The sequence below is a fragment of the Sus scrofa genome, chromosome 15 (assembly GCF_054392235.1).
Source record: "Sus scrofa isolate SSC_HxYL_T2T_F1_AM1 chromosome 15, Sscrofa_HxYL_maternal_Yorkshire_Landrace_v2.0, whole genome shotgun sequence".
Taxonomy (NCBI): domain Eukaryota; kingdom Metazoa; phylum Chordata; class Mammalia; order Artiodactyla; family Suidae; genus Sus; species Sus scrofa.
Genome location: NC_139397.1, coordinates 32,455,129 through 32,474,677, shown reverse-complemented (window position 1 = coordinate 32,474,677; position 19,549 = coordinate 32,455,129). Strand labels below are relative to the sequence as shown.

General features: G+C 37.5%; 1 protein-coding gene across 6 annotated transcripts in view; it reads right to left on the bottom strand.

Annotated features, from left to right (window-relative positions):
* Positions 1–19,549, bottom strand: part of NCKAP5 (NCK associated protein 5) — a 1,198,715-nt gene that overhangs the window by 1,058,334 nt on the left and 120,832 nt on the right. For 2 of the 6 annotated variants that reach the window (XM_085001427.1, XM_085001421.1), the window contains exon 1: positions 14,923–15,056. The exons of the other annotated variants lie outside the window; for them this stretch is intronic. The gene's annotated coding sequence lies outside the window, so the exon portion shown is untranslated. Of the gene's footprint in view, positions 1–14,922; positions 15,057–19,549 lie in introns of those variants that run through there. 6 annotated transcript variants of the gene reach the window in all.

Here is a 19,549-nt window from a genome sequence, read left to right as displayed (position 1 = left end):
AAATTACAGTGTATTGACTTACTTGGATTCCTATTCAAAGTGTAAAGAAATTAGGATACAACTGTGAAAATTTGATATTATGGAGTTCCCGTCATAGCTCAGTGGTTAATGAATCCAACTAGGAACCATGAGGTTATGGGTTCAATCCCTGGCCTTGCTCAGTGGGTTAAGGATCCGGCATTGCTGTGAGCTGTGGTGTAGGTTGCAGACAGGCCTCAGATCCTGCATTGTTGTGGCTCTGATGTAGGCCGGTGGCTACAGCTCCGATTAGACCCCTAGCCTGGGAACCTCCATATGCTGTGGGAGCAGCCCTAGAAAAGGCAAAAAGACCAAAAAAAAAAAAAAAAAAAAAAAGACTTATTAGTGTTTTGGATATAATATTATTGTTACATTTTTAAAAGGATCTTTACTGTTCAGAAATAGATGTTGAAATGTTACAATATCTGGCGATGGAATAAAAATTCATATTTGAAGGCAAGACAAGAAAAATTTAGACATAAACCTTTGGCCTCTTCCCTCCCCTCTAGCATATATATTGCATTTGCATCTTGGCAAAATGCAATATAATTGACACAATAATCAATTAGCAGAATCTAGATTGTGAAAAACTTCGCAGGACAATCTATTTTCTTCCACAAATATAGTGCAAGGAAAACAAAAGTAAGAGCAACTTATCATCCTAAAGATCAACCATAAAGATCATTTTCTCTCCTTCTGACGCCAGCCACATAACTCCTTACCAGATAACATACCTTTCTCAATCCCTCAAGAGGTCACGATGACCTGCCACGCACCTTGTACAAGCAGACGTCTTTGATGTACCTTATGTATGATGCCAATAAGTCACTCCCCTTAAAGATAGTGATTGGTTTAGAACAAACTATTCAGGTGACCTGGGGAGATGCTGGGCAGCACTCAATGGAAGTTCTTAGATTAAATACTTACCTATGACCTTATTCATGCTGATAGCTCTATTACTTGAATTCTGCCAACTTCACAAGGTTATTATTTCTTGCATTACCAAATGTGTGACTGAGACTCCAGTAAAAAAGAATGATGACTAGGTGACTGGAAATCAAATATTTCACAAGATCCATGAATGTAATAGCGTAACTCTAGACACAGGAAGAAGCAATAAGAGGGAAGAGGGAACCATTTCCTGGACCATAACAGACCCGTAAGACGGATGATTCAGAGGTTTTGGTTACTATTAACAGGCCCAGTACAGTAACAGCACACTGAAATCCTTGCCTGACCTGGGAATGAGCATTCTAAGCATCATGGGACCAATTGGCCATGAATCACTTCCCAAAACCTTGGACAAAATTGAGACCAAAAGGGAAGGGATTATAAAATAAAGAATGTGGCCCACCTTCCAGTTCTACAAGAATTAAGTCATTAGTCATGGCAGTCGTAGACCTACAATACAGTACGCCAGGAAAAGAATCCAGGGTGAAGGTTAGGATGAGGCGCTTTGTGCTCTGAGAACTGAAAGAGCTGACCCTCAGATAGTTAGATATTTCCAGGAGACACTTTCAGGAGCCCAGTTTCTTGCCTCTTCCTGTACTTAGTAAAGCACTAAAACTGTTAACTAAGTTATCTGTTCCTTTCAAGTAGCAGTAACCTTCTACCAAGATGTGTGTCTGACTGCATGTACCCCTTGACCCAAATCACACATATACTGACCTCCTCCTTAACCTCTTCAGAACGGTCTTCTGACAGACTGTCTCCTGGGTTCGAATCCTCAGGTAGGCTTGAATAAAATTTTCCATTTCTTTCTTACATTGACTATTGGTTAATTTTTTTCAGTGACACTGGGATTTGTTTCTAAATAATGTGAAAATTATGAGGAAGTAAAAAATAGATAAAATAAAATTGGATATAATTTTTAATCTGGGTGATATATACATAAGGATTTACTATACTATTCTCTCTATGCATATGTTTGAAATTTTTCAGAGTCAGTTTTTGAAAAGGTACAAATATTTTAAATGAACTAGAAGTAGCAATTTGATGAAAAAAATTAGCTTATATAGTGTCACATGCCAAAATAAATTTCAGATGAATTAAATACTTAAATGTTTAAAAAGAATATCATACCAAAAATTAAAGACTATATAGATTAATAAATATTTTTATATTGGTAGCAATGAATTTTACATCTCTGAGTCACTTTGCTGTCCATCAGAAATTGAGACAACATTGTAAATCAACTACATATTAATAAAAACATTTTTAAAAGCAACAAAATAATCATAAAGGAAAATATATAGGCTATATAAAGTTTAAAATTCGTATGTTTTTAAAAACAAAAAGCTGGATAAAATGTTTGTACAAACTCTGACAGATTAATGGCCAATGTTATTCCTTCATAAAAGGAACACACAAACCAATGAGAAAAACACAAGGACCTCAAGCAAAATGGGTATAAGAAGAAAATTCACAAAGCAGAGGATATAAATGGAAAATAAATTTATAAAAATATTAGCCTGGGGAGTTCCCATAGTGGCTCAGTGGTTAACAAATCCTATTAGGAACCATGAGGTTGCGGGTTCGAACCCTGGCCTTGCTCAGTGGGTTAAGGATCCGGCATTGCAGTGAGCTGTGGTGTAGGTTGCAGACACAGCTCAGATCCCACGTTGCTGTGGCTCTGGTGTAGGCCAGCGGCTACAGTGCCAATTTGACTCCTATCCTGGGAACCTCCATATGCTGTGGGAGCAGCCCAAGAAATGGCAAAAAGACAAAAAAAAAAAAAAAAAATTAGCCTGGGTAATTAAGGAAAAGAAAATACAAATAAAATACACAATTATAATTCACCAATTCAAAAATGTGTAATATTTAACATTGGCATGACTGCTTTTATGTAGGCACTATAATGACTGCTATTAAAAATGCAAATCAGAACAAATTTTCTATAGGGTGAGTGTGGCAATATACACTAAGAAACATTAAAAAAATGTTCCTCTTTCTGAGGCAGTCATTCTACTTCCAGAAATTCAAGGAAAGTACAGTACATTGTATACAAAAATGGCTGCAGCTGCCAGCCTTCCTCCCAGTGTTCAGGCCCCTTCTCAAGGTGGCTTTGCTCTTCCTCCCATCAGGAGGTAGGGACTATGTCTCCATCCTTTGAATGTGGCTTTGACCACAGTACTTTCTTTAGCCAACTGGACTCTGAGAAAATGTGATGTGAGAAGCATTAAAAACTGCAGAGTTAAAAACTATTCTGGCTTAGTGGGTTACTAACCAGACTAGCATCCATGAGGATGTGGGTTTGATCCCTGACCTTGCTCAGTTGGTTAAGGATCTGGTGTAGCCGTGAGCTGTGGTGTAGGTCACAGATGTGGCTCAGATCCTGAACTGCTGTGGCTGGAGTGTAGGCTTGCAGCTGCAACTCTGATTTGATATGGGAACTTCCATATCACACCTATGGCCCCAAAAGCAAACAAACAAAAACAACCAAAAAACAAACGAAAACCAGTAATAACAAAAAAACTACTTGTGAATGGGACCTCCTTTCTGCTGCTGTTGGGGACCCTTCTACCACCATGAGTAAGTCTGGCTAGACTCCTGGAGGATGAGAGACCAAATGGAGAGAGGCTCAATGACCTCAGTTGTGCCAGTTTGTCCCAGACATGTGAGTTAGGCCATCCTAGACCACCCAGCCCTGTTAGAGGCAGCACAGACCAGAAAAACAGATGCTCTGCCAACTTACAGAAACGTGCCAAATAATAAATTCAATTTTAAGCCATTATGTTTAAAGTGGTTTCTTAATAAAAGCTGACCTACTGAAAGTAATCACAAAAATGGAAAATTATGTTCATTTTAATGTTATTTATATTAGTAAGTTGGAAATAACCTAAATACCGAGTAGGAAAGAATGGTTGATCATAATGACTGTAGATCTGAGATCATAAAATCATTCAATAACATAATTTCAAAATATAACTATCAATGATAAAACAATCTAATGATTTTAGAAAATGTTTACAACGGAAAATTAAAATCGACTATAATTACATGCAAAGTGTGCTTTTCAATTATGCAAATATGTATGTGCTGTATCACGGATGGAGATTTGACCTGAAGACTTCTTTTAAAAACCACTGTTTTAAAATTTGCATGCAATGTCTAAAGTTGTCTTAGGGGACACTCTTCCTGGCTTCTGTGTGGTCCCTTGAAGTTATGCAGCTTAAAGCAAGAGTGAATATGTAAATGTGTTGAAGCAATCTACATGCAGAAGGTTCTGACTGAGATGTTCTGTTTAATAAATGTAAAACAGCTGCATTTTAAATTACATCTCTGAAGATCAGTTCCTTTAGAGAATATTTTTTTCTCTAAACTTGGGCATAGATGGCCAAAAGTCTTTGAATCATTGCTTGACCTTAAAGAGATGTAATGTTGTTCTGGGAGCAGTCTTTTTGTAGGTGTAGCTCAAAGATAGAGAGGTTTTATCTTCTGTTCATGTGATATTGGAGGAGATCTGGAAATCCAGGTCCATGTTGTGCTTGATGAAGCAATAGCCTTGACTTTGGGAAATGTTCTCTATGACCATCATGAGTCAATCATCAGCCTCCATGGCCAGACAGGCCATTGCCCTCTGATAGGAATGGAAGTTCCTATTTTTAATTATTCTGTAAAAGAGGTTAACACAGAGGCAGTCAATGAAAGCTAAAGAAAGTAACTCTTTGTCTCTACTGGAGTGAGTGGATTTCCATTCCCTTTGAGCCTATGGTCAGTTCAACTTTGCAAATAGGCATTTCTAGAAGCAGTTTTAAGTTGTTTTCTATGTTACATTTCTCTTCTGTATCACCTAAACTTCTGCAAATTCTTCTCGAAAACACAGCCTTCTCTCAGCTATCCATTGGAGAATTAGGGAAGGGCTGTTCCAAGAATTGTAGGGAAAGACCATAGGATGAGCTGTGTCCTGTCCTGAAAGTTGGAGTAGTTGGTCGACCAGAAGAAGTATCTAACTGGTCATGTCACAGGGTAGCAACCGCTACAGCCTTGTTGTACATGCTACAGCAGAACAAGTCTATTTCTCAGCATTTATGAGACCAAGGCTCTGAAAAACTCTTAGAAGCTGCTGAGGAATTCTATTTGGCAACTCCATTGTTAGAACTCAACTTAGCATCACTGGACATTAAAAATGAAGGTTAAAGCAAGCAAGTCACCAGACCAAGCCCTAGGAATGGCAAGGTCACTTGGTGGAAAACTTGAGTATGGGCTGGGCTTCCTGATTTCCTTCTAATGAACAGATCAAGACAGAAATAACAGTGTGTAACAGAGTGTGCAACTTTCAAGGCTAAGACATTGGGACTCCATCCTTGCCTTTTGAGAACCATCACTTTGGGAAAGCCAGCCACCACATTGTGAGGACACTCAAACAGCCTATGGAAAGACACACCAGGTGAGCACCCGGGGACTCCAGCCAGCAGCTGTGAGAATGAACTCTCTTAGAAGCAGATCCTCCAGCCCCAGCCAAGCCTTCAGAGGACTACAGCCTGCTAACATCCTGAATACAACTTCATGACAGCCTCTGAATTAGAACCACCATCTAACTCAGGCACTCCTGAGTTGAACTATAGAAACTGTGAGACGATAATGTTTATTGTTTAAAAAAGAAAACAAATGAATTTTAAAGAAAATTAACAAGATGGCCAATCTTATTTTGTAGCCACAGGCAAAGAAGTGCTGCTGGAGTTGATAGTTTATAGGCAAATATCTAAATGTCTATGCTGGAAAAGAAAAAGACTATAAGAAAATACACCACAATGTTAACTAACGGGGTCAATCTTGATGTGGGATTATTCGAATTTTTTATTTTATTTTGTATTCTACATTTTTGCAAAATGTCTACCATAATCATCAGGGCACATTTAAAATATAAACATTGATCAGATGGCCCTCTTTAAGCATAATACATAAAGTATGAAAGCCGAAGCTCGCCAGAACTCTTCTGTCTTATCCTGTCTGCTTCAAAAATTGTCCATTTCCTCCTGGAAAGTCTGTATTTTACATTCACAGTGATATCATGTCTCTTTCTCATTTGTTTAATCTCTTTTAAAATATTCTCTTCTATGCTGCCACCCTTAGGATCTTTCAGGAAAACTTATTAACAGAGATTTAAAGCTAAAGAAATGCCACCATTATCAGTGAGAATCTAGTCAAGAGCCCAAAGCAGGAAGGCATTGGCATTGTTTGGCCTCCCCTGGAAACTAAGAAATCATCCCCATAGGCCCCTGGATATAATAGAATTTTCCTTTTAAACTTCATCACAGATAAAGCCAGATTCCTTGAGCCTTTTTTCAGAGGTTAGATCTGCAAAGGCCTTGATGGGTGGTCTGAAGGACCTTTTTTCCTTCTTGCTCCTCCTGCAGAAGGTTGCTGTGTTGAGGACCACCAGCTTGCATCTGGAAAGATGGGCAGCTAAGAGCACCTTGACTTTCCCTTCAGGGCACTCTACAGAAGGATATGTTTGCCAAGTCCCCAAGTCCTGTTGGAAATGAATGTGCTCATCCTTCATTTTCTGTCACAGAGCCAATGTGTGAACACTAGTGAACTCAGGAAGGTGGGGGAAAGCTGCAGATAGGGTAGGTAATGTTCCTGAAGACAAACTGTCTGCTTCATAGCTTGACCGAGGGGCACCTTATCAACCACACAGCACAGATACCACCATTTTCCCATCCTGTTCCTGTGCAAATGGCAGCCTTCATTAGTCAACCAGGAGTCACTGATTGGAGTCAGCCTGGGAAGGAACAGCCTTCTGCCATTTCAAGCCTAGAGCAAACATTCTCCCTCATCTGTATTGCATCTGACATGGAGCAGGACCCCATGGCGCTCCCAGGTAAAATCTTTTCTGTATCCCTATTTCTAGTTTGTAAGACATAGGCTTCATTCAGCTTCCTTGACCTTCCTGAGTTCCATAGGGCAGAGTCCTAACAATTGCTTATTAAGGAAGGGAGGGAATACAGAAACAAAGGAGGAGCAGTCAAGAAAAAATAGTGCAGCCTTGGGGCAGGTTGTGCTTCCTCCTCAAGGAGTATACAATATCTCTGAATTCTTCTGCAGGAACTAAGGCCTCCACCCAGGGGGAGGATGGAAACTTCAGGCAGAGGACAAGATTCCTGGAGCACTGCCCTGTTATTTTATCACCAACCAGTGAGAAAAAAATCACATACGTTGCAGCCCTCACCCTGAATTTTGCCTATAAAAACTTATCCCTGAGGAGTTCCCATTGTTTCTCAGTGGATCAAGAACCTGATATAGTCTCCATGAGGATGCAGGTTCCATCCCTGGCCTCACTCAGTGGATTAAGGATCTGGTGTTGCTATGGCTGTGGTGTAGGCCTAGGCTGCAGCTCCAGCTTAACCCCTAGCCTGGGAACTTCCATATGCTGTAGGTGTGACTCTAAAAAGAAAACAAAGAAACAAAACAACAACAACAACAAAAACTTCTCCCTGAAAACCAATGGAGAGTTTGGGCTTTGGAGCCCAAGCCACCCATTCTCCTTACTTGGTCCTGCAAGAAATCTTTCTCTGCTCCAAACTCCGTTGTTTAGGCTGGTTTGGCCCCACTGTGTTGGGGGCACAAACCCAGGTTTGGTGACACACTCTTAAATAAAGATATCTGAAGTGAGTCAGAAATGCAAGCAGGAAGTGCATGAAGGTAGGAAACAGGCTCCTTCCAGTCAGGCTTAGGCAGAGAAGCAGGATGTAAGAAAGCATAAAGATGGAGAGGGACCAGGCTAACTTTCATGAAGTAATTAAAATATCAGCAGTTTGCATGTCATAAACCTGGTTAATCCACATCTCAACACTGAGAGATGGAGACTATCAACTTCATTTTCTAGATAAATATTTAAAAAGTTCAGAAAGCTTATATCATGTTTCAAGGGGCAGACCTGGATGGCATTTGAACCCAAGTCAGTCTGATTAGAAAATTAAAATACTTTCAAAGACACTAAATAGCAGGCATCCAAGAGATAAATCTACCATGATTGACTGGGGTCATGAATAGATCCATCTTATCCCAAATAACATATTCTCAAAAAAACTGCACTGTCTTGGGCTAGGACTGAATAGAAGAGATGGCTGTGCTGTCAACACTCAGAAGTGCATCCTGAGCAAAGAAGAGAGCTTAATCCATCAAATAGAAATTCTTCTCTGTCCATGGTTAGATGGAGATTTTTACCAACCACTTCAGTCTTACCTTAATCACACAACTCCTCTCCAGCTATTATCTATTATGTTTCTCTCTTACTCACTGAATATTTCATACATGAAGTAATGGAATGCAGAGCTATGGGCTGAGTACTAGCCTTTTGGTTTCCATTTAAATTTACAGCTTGCTGGTATGAAAAAGTCCTGGGGTGCTAACGAAGGTGGTGATTATACCTGTCCATCAATTAGTTTGCATTTCGGCACAATGTTCACAGCCCCATTCTACTCTCTCACAACAAAGGGCTGTTTAAATCAACACATACAACACATATACAAATACATGCATTCTCCCAAGCATTTTTACCAAGTTATAGAGGATGTGTCACCCAGATGTGCCTGCTACAGTACGTTAGTTGTACTGGAAAAATTATCTGAGACCTACTTATGCTAGTCAACTCCCACAGCTGAGACCAGTTTTTCCCTATGATGCTATTTTTTCACCACCCAACTTTAGAATTAATTATTCCATTACATTCCTCTGCACACTTAAAATTTGCAAGCTTGGAAATCTGTGTTTGAGAGTTTTCCAGGGAAAAATCACTTTTAGGACATCTTCATTTCTGAATGGGGAAAGCCTTTGTGTACTTTTTAGATGATTAGGATGATGAGCAGCAAAAAGCTGGAAGTGAGACAAACATAGAGTTGCCAGATAAAATGTAAGATGTCCAGTTAAATTTGAATTTCAGATAAACAATGACTATTTTTTTCACTGTAACTATGCCCCATGTGCTATTGAGACAATACTAAAAAAAATATGCATTGTTCATCTGAAATTCAAATTTTTCTAGATGCTAAGAATTAAGGTAATAAGATGAAAAAGTAGTTTGTATCCCAAAAATGACAGAGAGAGAGATAAAAATAACTATGATAGTACAAAGTATATGTTTTACATCAAAAGCATGAATAAAGCACAAATGAACTGCCAGCTGAAGGAAGGAATGGATCACAACTTCACCAAGGTAAAGTCTGAGCAAACTTTGAAGGAAGGCTTTGATTTCAATACACAGGCAGCAAATAGCAGATACTCCAGGGTCATGAACAAAGATAGAAGGAGTGAAATAAATGGCAACACAGTCCAAGAAGCGCAAAGCAGTGCAGTAGGGCGAGAAGCTGGAGAAGGAAGAGTTAGGAGTCCTATTATGGAGAAATATTAATGCTAAGATGACATATTTTGGCAACAGAAGTTATCAAAGATTTTCATAAGAATACCCATTTGCTTTTTAAAAAGATTCCCACAGGAGTTTCCTGTTGGTGCAGCAGGTTAAGGATCTGTCATTATCGCTGCTGTGGTGCAGGTGACTACTGTGACACAGATTGGATCTCTGGCCCAGGAAATTCTGCATGTTGCAGTTGCAGCCATAAATAAATAAATAAATACAAGATTCCCATAGAAAACAATGAGAAAGCTAGCCTGCAGACTTCAGAGATCAGGACACTAACTTGTGAGTATACTGATTATCCAAGAGGCATATTTATAGCAAAGAAGATGCAGAAGAAAAGAGACTCACTAAAGAAGTCTGATGATGGCTGGTTAGAGAGGCAGAACAATATGAAGAAACTGGGGTTACAAAAGTCAGTGAACAAGAAAGAGTAGTCAAGGAGTGAGAGAAAAAAATATATATATTTATATATTTAATATACATGACTGAATCCCTATGTTGTACAGCAGAAATTGACACAGCACTAAAAATCAACTATACTCTTAAAAAAAAAAAAAAAAGAATGAGACCCTGCAAGTGGGCAGCTTTCAAGCAGGGGAAGTGGATTTGGCAATAAAGTATCTCAGGTAGAATTTTTAGAGAGCAATTTTAGGTAAGGGCTGGGGCTTGGTTAAGAGTAAATGGAAGTATTTCTGCTTCCGACAATGTAACTGATGAAAACACAGCAAACATCTTTTTAAACATATATCTCACTTGAAAGAAGAGGAAAAATCCTAAGTGCCCAAAAACCAAACAACCAAACAAAACACAAAAAAGGAAGCAGAAAACCAAAGAGGAATGCAAAGGCTGGGTCAGTAACCAGGCTGATGGAATTTTCCCATTCCAGGGACCTAGAACTTGGGGAACAGAGCGCAAAGCCTCCATAAGGTGGGGAAATGGAACTTAGATGCCTGTGAAAACCCAAGAGCTTTGAAAGAGTAGGTGCTCCATGACTTGGTAGATTAGAAAAAAAAATAAATTCTATTCACCTACAAAGGAAGACAACATGGAAATTTATCTTATCAGTTTCAGCTCTTCTCAGGAAAACAAAACCTCACCATCTCCTAGCCATAAGTCACCAGATAAAATCCAAGACAGATATTTCACTGGACAAATTAAAACTTTAAAAGAGTGTTTATTATTTATCTGAAAATCAGATTTAACTGGGTGAAAATCAAGTTTTATTTCCTTGAGCTGTCATATCAACATTCTCATCCCTCCCCCACAAAAAGAATTTTTAAATACAGACTTATGCGAGTTTGGGGTTGAAAAAAAAAAGTTATATAAACATCAGGGTTTGGAAAACCACAAGCCAAAACACTAACTGGATGTTGTCCTAATGGGGTAGCATCCCAGAGTGTTCGGTAGAAGCAAATGCAAAGGAATAAATACTCCTTCAGAGCCCTCAGGATTCCACAGATAAAGAGCAGTCAAACGGAAGTTCTCAATATAACATAACCTGTAAAAATATGGAATCACTATATTGTTCACTGGAAGTAATATTGTAAATCAACTATATTTCAATTTACAACAATGGAATCTAAAAAAGTTACAAATGAACACATTTACAGAATAGAACAGACTCATAGAGTTTGAAGACAAACATAGTTAGTTACCAAAGGGGACAGGGCAGGGCTGCGAAGGAGAGGTGGACTGGGGGTTTGGGATTAGCATATGCACACTGAGTATATGGAATGAGTGGCCAGTGGGGACCTGATGTATAGTACACAGAACTCTACCCAGTATTCTGTCATCATCCACATAAGAAAAGAATCCAAAAGAGAATGGATGTGTATACATGTATAACTGAATCACTTTGTTGTACTGCAGGAATTATCACAACATTGTAAGGCGACTATACTTCAAATGAAACTTTAAAAAATGAAAATAAAAATAAAAAGGATCAATTTTGAAAATTATATTGAAGGGAAAGAATTTGTAGAAATAAAATTCTCAAAAAGTAGATTTTCCAGAATTTCATATATCAAAATTTATGAGATAACAAAACAAATCTTAAAAAACAAAGTTAAACTTATAGAAATCAAAATATAATCACTGAAATATAATTGAAATTAAAAATCCAGTGGTTTTAAAGGAAAATTGGACCAGAATATAGGAGAGAGAATAATGGACAAACAGATATTTTTTTTTTTTTTTTTGCTACAGAATACAGCAAATAGAGCCAATGAGGCAAAAAATATGAAATACACTCTTAAGAGAAATGGAAAATAAAATGACATTTAACATACATCTAATTGGAGTTCCAGAAAAAGACAATATTTAAAAATGTAATAACCAAAAAAATGTCCTTGGTGAGAACAATAAATCCTCAGATTCAGGAAGTACAAATATTTGAAAGGAAAATCTCCTTTTTTTTTTTTTAATCCAAACCTAGACATACCATAGCAATGCTACAGACCACCAAAGATAAACATGACCTTCAAAGCAGCCAGAAAGCACCTTCGAAAAAATACTAAGGACATATACAAAGAAATCATAACTAGAATAAAAGCATATCTCTCAGAAGTCATGAGAAAGTAACTTCAACTTACAATTTCATACCTAGCTAAATCCCCAGTCAAGAATGAAGTCAGGGAGTTCCCGTCGTGGCACAGTGGTTAACGAATCTGACTAGGAACCATGAGGTTGCGGGTTCGGTCCCTGCCCTTGCTCAGTGGGTTAACGATCCGGTGTTGCCGTGAGCTGTGGTGTAGGTTGCAGTCGTGGCTCGGATCCTGCGTTGCTGTGGCCCTGGCGTAGGCTGGTGGCTACAGCTCTGATTCAACCCCTAGCCTGGGAACCTCCATATGCCGCGGAAGCGGCCCAAGAAATAGCAACAACAACAACAACAACAAAAAGACAAAAGACAAAAAAAAAAAAAAAAAAAGAATGAAGTCAAAGAAGTGTGTTTTTTGACAAAAAATTTTAGAGTTTCTTGTGAATAGACTTTCACTAAAAAAATAAGACTTTCACCATAGAAAGTCAGAAATGAATAGTGAGCAAAGAAATGGTTAAATAAATAGGTAAATCTAATCAAACATTGCTGGTTAAAGAATCAAAACACTGATAGTGTCGAATTAGGAAAGTACAAAACAAGGTAGAACTAAAATATTGTACGGTGATAAAGAGTTAATGAGGTTTCTTTCATATCAGAAGAGATAGTTATTGAATTAAGCATGCATATAGAATTTTAAGGGAAACTAATGAGAATAGATATAGTCTTTTAAATAATAGAGGTAAAATTAATTATAGCCAAATTCAGTAATTAAGAATAAAAAAAGCTCTTTGAAACTAGGCTTAATAATTACAGATGCCATTACATCCAATTGTTTAACTTCTATTAATCACAAGACCATTAAAAAGTCTTTTTTTTTTTTTTAAGTATAACAACAACAATAAAAAACCACCCACAGGATGGAAGAAGTATTTGCAACATACAGGTTCATGTAGGGTAAATATCCAGAATGTAAAACACCTACAAGTCTGAAAAAAAACACAAACATAGAAAAAATACAGCAAAAAGAGGACAAAAGCAATTCATAAAAGAGGAAACATAAATGATCAACACATATATGATAACTTGTTCAGTCCTAATCATACTCAAAGCATCTGTCAGGTACTATCTTATACCATCTATCAAATCAGTAGAAAATATTAAATTTGGACAAAATGAATTGACAAGGCATCCTTTGCACAATTCAGCGATTCTACTCCTAGGTATGTACCCTTCCCTCTAGGAGAGCCTGCCTCTCCAATGGTTCCACAAAACCTCCAAGTGTTAGGCAGCTTATGTTCCCAACAATAGCAAACAACTCACACTTTACCCTCAGACTGTTTGACACCAAAGCAATCTGTTCCCAAGTCTTGCCAAGATCTTCTCCTGTTCAGCTCAATATCTGCCTTGACCCCTTCACACAAAAGTTGCAAGCACACTAAATGTCCATCAACAGAAAAGTGTGTAAACAAATTGCGGAATGTCATACAAGGGGACACTACCATTACTGATGACTCTCATCAACACAGTCATGAAATAAAATAGAGATACCAAGTGACAGGATGATATATACAGTATAATATCATCATGTAAGTTTAAAAATATGAAAAACAGTATGACATAATAACTAGGCATGCATCCATATTTAGTACTACTATAAAGAATGATACAGAAGTGATAATTACCAAATCCAAATTTAAGGTAGTGGTTGCAGCACTGCATATTTTAAGGAAGTGAGCTGCAACAGAATGGTGACATAGGAACATCCATTTTGTCAGTAATGTTTTAATTGTTAAGTTTATCTACGTTGAGTGGTGCAAAGAGATCTTAACTGGGCCCTTCTTTCCACTTTATTTTCTGAAATGTTTCTTAAGAAATGTTTTAAATGAATGAATATGAGGTTAGGAAGCAAAATCAGCACAAAATGTTCTTGTAAATGAGGAAATTCATGAAGGTCGAGGAAAGTTTCTCTTCGGTTTGGGAGATGTAGAGTCCTTTGAAGGTCACCCACCTGGGAGTCAAAAGGAAGGGAGATATTCTCCAGAATGTTCTGAAGTCATTCTATAGCACTGAGATGCTTATAAATAAAATCCTATCTTTACTGGCCAAGGAAGGATATAATGTTTTTCTTTTAATTAAAGAAGCAATCTTCTGCAACAAATAATTCATGTTACCTATCTTTCAATATACTAAACAACTTCTATACACAACATAACTTGTTAAAAAAAAAAAAAAACAGACACTTTCTAGATTATCTATGCAAATGCCAAAATTTAGTCTGGGATTGCACTGATACTCATCATATATACCTTTGGTCTCGTATGGTAGCTCTGTCTCTAAGAATTTTCCCAGAGAATGAATGCATAAGTGGAATGAATGAAAACCATTTAAAGAATTGGTGTGTACTGAAATAGCTCAAATTCCTGTTGATTGCAGGCAAAGCCCAACTTTCAATAAATATGAAGACCTACCACCAGTCAAGCCCTATGCTAGACCCTAGGGAGGTGAAGACAGCTAAGTTGCTTCCTAAGAATTCATACCATACTGGCATCCTAACACTATTACCTCTCATGGAAATGACTCCCTCATTCTTCTGTGCCCTTTGTGAAAACAAGAATTTTGTTCCATTTCTCTTTTTATTCTACTCAGCAAGTAGGCATAGATTTAGGTAGATAAATGTGACAGTTAAATTGTAGGGTCAAATAGAGGGGTCCTCTGTTATCTGAGGATGTTTTGCAATTATGTGCATCTCTGTATATGAATCCCAGAGATTTCTTTAGAGCTGTAAGAGCAGCAAATGTTAGCAACTAGATACGTATCTGTTTTCTCATAGTTAAATATCCCAATAGTTTTCTTTCCTTCTTCCTGTCTTATTGAAGTTCTTCCCCCTCCCAAGCAATCATATTACTTTATGAGAGAAAATACATAATTTTGCTGTATACAAATATTTTACAAATACTGTATTTAAAGATAAATTCTAATTTTACTCTAAGAGATATATTATTTTTACCTCTCTCCACCATCTTCCTCCACAGCTGCATCCGGTTCTGTGTTTTCTGGCCACCAAAATGAGATTCCTGAAATTTGGCCTGTAATCCTAATCCATGGCAGGATGCCTTCCAAGAGTTAGGAAGACTCCAGAATAGTGTTTCCAGAGCAGGCCAGAGTCAGGCAGCGACTGCCCTGTCCATGTCCATCCCCTGCTCCTGCCTGGCTGTGCCTGGTGCTGACAGAGTGGGAGGTGATGAAGGCAAGCACGTGGGCATGATTCCTGCCAGGACAGGAGCCAGCCCTAAGGCCATGGCCCAGGAGCCTGCTCTGGGAGGCTGTGGTTTGTCCAGTTTAACCAGCTCAACCTGAGGGAAACCCTCGCCTCAGCCCTTAGAGACCAGAGAGAATAACAGGACTTAAAAGTCAGGTGTCAGCTTAGCAAGTCACCTTGAGTTTAAACTCTTCCAGGACAGAATTGCCATCCATCGCCACTGCCATGTAATGCAAAACTTATAGAAAGATGCCTGTCAACATTTAGTGAACAACACAGTGATCCTGATTAAATCCTCATTAGTAGTTCAGCCCAAGTCATAGTTCACCTTTTTACCCAGATGCAGAGATAAAAAGTCTTTTCTAAGAATTAGGCTTTTTTTTTTTTTTTTTTTTTTTCTGTCTTTGTCTTTTTAGGGCTGCATCATGGCATATGGAAGTTCCCTGGCTAGGGGTCCAATTGAAGCTGTAGCCTCTGGCCTATACCACAGCCACAGCAATGCGGGATCTAAGACATGTCTGTGACTGACACCACAGCTCATGGCAGCTCTGGATCCTTGACCCACTGAGAGGCCAGGGATTGAACGCATATCCTCATGGCTGCTGGTCTGGTTTGCTAACCACTGAGCCATGACAGGAACTCTTAGGCACATTTTCTGCCTGCTTTTTTTTTTTTTTTTTTTTTGGCAGCAACTACTCAGGGAATGTGTGAATTCTTCAGTCTGAGGGGAGAGGAAAGAAAGTGTGGTTGATAAACCCTAAAAAGGGGGGTCTGGGCGTTGAATATTTATAACTAGAGCACAGTCTTCATGGAGTGAGGCTAAAATATTTCACAAGCAGGCAAATCTGTAATAATTCAAAATCGAGATACATTTCAGATTGCCTCTGAAATATTGACAGGAAAGACTACTCCCAGAGCTACTTTTATAAAGCTGAGATAATGCAGTGAGAAATCTAACTGCTAAGAAACTGGATTCCTGGCTTCCAACAGCGGTTGGTCCATTCATTTATAGCAGTAAATAAATGTTATGAAAGTTCATGTAGAAACCATTATCTAAATGGCTAAATATGAAAGGCGTGCATTATGGCCAGGCATGCATTTCTGGCAGGGGAAGCACAAGTTTGCTCACAATTTCTTTTTTTAGATTACTTTGAGGAAGAATGTCATCATTGGAATACTGCAAACCATAGCAAGTTTCATCTTTCTTTCTTTCTTTCTTTCTTTTTTTATGGAATGAGAAATGACATCAGTTTACATGTCATCTGAGAAGAAAGGAATTTATTTTGTTGAAAGGCATCCAAATCTCCCTTTCTTTGGGAGGCTTTGTTACTGAAACACACTTTATCATTGTTAATTGTTTGGCCATTTATGGGATTGGTAGCTAAATAAAAGTTTGTTTCATCAACAAGTCTGTACATTTATACATATTTTGTTGACCTAGTAATTTCACAAGTTATACATCCATGACAGTCTTAAGGAACTGCCATTTAAAGGGCCATTATTCTCAACTCAGTAGGAAAATGCCATGAAGAAAAGGAAGGTTGTGTTTAAAATAAATTTATTTATATATATATAATTTATGTGTGTGTGTGTGTGTGTGTGTGTGTGTGTGTGAAATTACCTCACCCACCCCACAACTCCTCCATGACCTGCCAACTGTAGTTTCTAATGTTTTAATCCTCACTGCTACTGCCTGTGTTTTTTGTTCCTTGACATTTTCACCTATATTAACCTGATAATCTAACAAATCTCTCTACCTTCAAACTTTCTATAGTCCACTTTCCAACCAACTCTACTATCCTGATCAAGTCCTTTTGAAACTCCCCTAGTCTTGGAAATAAAGTCCAAAAGCCTTCACGTGATATCCAAAGTCCTTATGACCCAAGCCAGACTTTCTCCCTCCATTCTCTTCCCCAATGCCCCGCATTCACTTCCATAGGTCAACCACAGGGAAATAGCACCATGCTCTCTCTATAAGCCATCATTATCTTCAACTTCCTCTGCCTAAAAAACACTTCTTCCCAACTTCCCCACCCATTCCCCAAACTTTTGCCTGTCGAACACCTATTTGTCTCTTAGGACTTAACTCTGGCATTACTTCTACATGGAAGCCTTTTCTGACATGCCTCTGCCCCTACACCTTAGTTTAATGCCCTCTATATGCTCTCTGGGTACTAAGTGGATAAGACGTATTTGTAGAATGAATCATCTCACAAACATCTCAATTGCATGAAACCTCTGATGTGACCAGGATCATTGTGTGCCATCTCATAAACAAGCCCTGCACGTGTCCTGTCCAAACCTCTGCTCCCAATGTTCACCTTGGGATGGTTTTCTTCTTCCTCAGAGAAGGTTTCTCTGAACATTTCATCCCTAGGCGATATTTCTGACCTCTGCATTTACAATATATTTAGTGTATGTTTCCCATTTGCCATTTATTTATAAGCAGTGCCAGGGGCACCATTTCTATTTTGAGTTATTTTACTTTTCAATAGATAGTCATGGAGTCCCCTGACAATTATACTTTAAGCAAGTTTAAAACAGGAATAAGATATTACTTTTCATTCCTCTTCTTTCTCCTTCAAATTCACATAATTTAGCATATTATACATAACAGATAATCAATACATATCATTTCGCATTTGTTACAGGATGAGGATAAGACTAGCAAATGAAGAAAAGGCTACATAATGTAACAAATATGTTTCATTTTCAAATGAATAAATTATTTCAAATGAGATCATAAACAAAATGAGAAATGCATGACCAAGAACATAATTTACAGTAGGCTGACACATGAATGCAAAGATTTGGGAAGCAGCAGCTGCAATGGAAACTCCAATTATTGTGCCAAGTGTGTGAATGCACTCAGCTGTAGGACAAGCCAGATGTCAATCAAAAATGTAATAAAAACAAGATGTTCACTCTCCACATGAGTTTGTATATATATTTACTCAAAGAACTAACAGTCCATTTGGCAATAATAAAAGCAAGAGAAAAATAAAGGAAACATTAAAAAAATACAAAACAGTAAATGTCAGAAGTAAACCAAACACATCTTTAACACAATAACTGTGAGTTAAACTCCCCTAATAACCATCTCACACTGGATCATAAGCAAAATCCAAATTCTTGCCTCCCAGAAGAGATTCACAGTAAACAAAGTGACCCTAAAATGCCTATTCATCCCTCAAACATTGTTTTGTAGAGTATCTCCTGATACAGAAAGTGACAAAGGTTACATGTTAAAAGATAGATAGATGTACATAGCAAATGCAGACAACAAGGACACAAGAGTCACAATGTTAACATTAAAAAAGAAGTACTACAGGCAAAAGGCATTATGCAGAACAGAAAAAAATGTTTATTTGTATACCAATTAATGAAGAATACAATCCACCAGAATCCTTACTGGAAGTGATAAAGGGATATAGCTAAATACTTAACACCTATCACACAGTACTCAAAAACTACTGGTTGTTTTTAGTATTTGTGTTAGCAATAGGAGTATTAGCAAGATATAATAGTCATTGATATTCATACTGCAGATAGCATTAATATAAAGAAAAATATTGGAAATACGGGAAGAATTAACAAAATCATAGTAAGATAAGGATGAGTAGGTTTTACCACAGATTTTTTTTTTTGGTTGTTCTTAAAGCAACAAGTGACAAAAATAAATGGTAACAAGATCTAAATAATAATAACTGATTATCTTTGCTATTATTTTGTGTGTATGTATATAGGCAGACATATATATTTTTGTATACTTTATAAGCTTTATGATCCATTAAATGATACATTTCCTTTGTCATTGCTGATAGAATAATTATCAAATTTGATCATTTATGAAATAAGAATAAAAACCATAATTTCTAAAGCAAAAGATTGGCATTATTCTTTGACACCTGCAAAAAATAAAACAACAACAACAATAACAACCTGGAAATTAAGAAACAGTAGCAAAACAAAACAAAAACTTGAAAAGTTATGTTTATTCACCTAAATAGCTCTCAGATCAAAGAGAATATAAAAACTAAACTTAGAATAATTTAAAATAATAGTGGAAACATTACATAAAAAAACCTGTGAGATGCAGGCAAAAGTATACTCATAGGTAAACCAATATCTTTAAATGATTTCAATATTCAAAAAACTAAGAATTAATAGTAAATGATCAAATCTTTATATTTGAAAAGGTAGAAATGCAAACTTAGAAAAAGCATAGGAAGACTAACATGGATTGAAGTAGAAAATGATTTTAAAAACAGAAAATGCAAGTAATTGGAAAATAAACTCAGTGCCTTATTCCTACAAGGACAATAAAAATGAAATGATAACACCATGGTGAAAAAAGAAAATTCACAAAGATCCA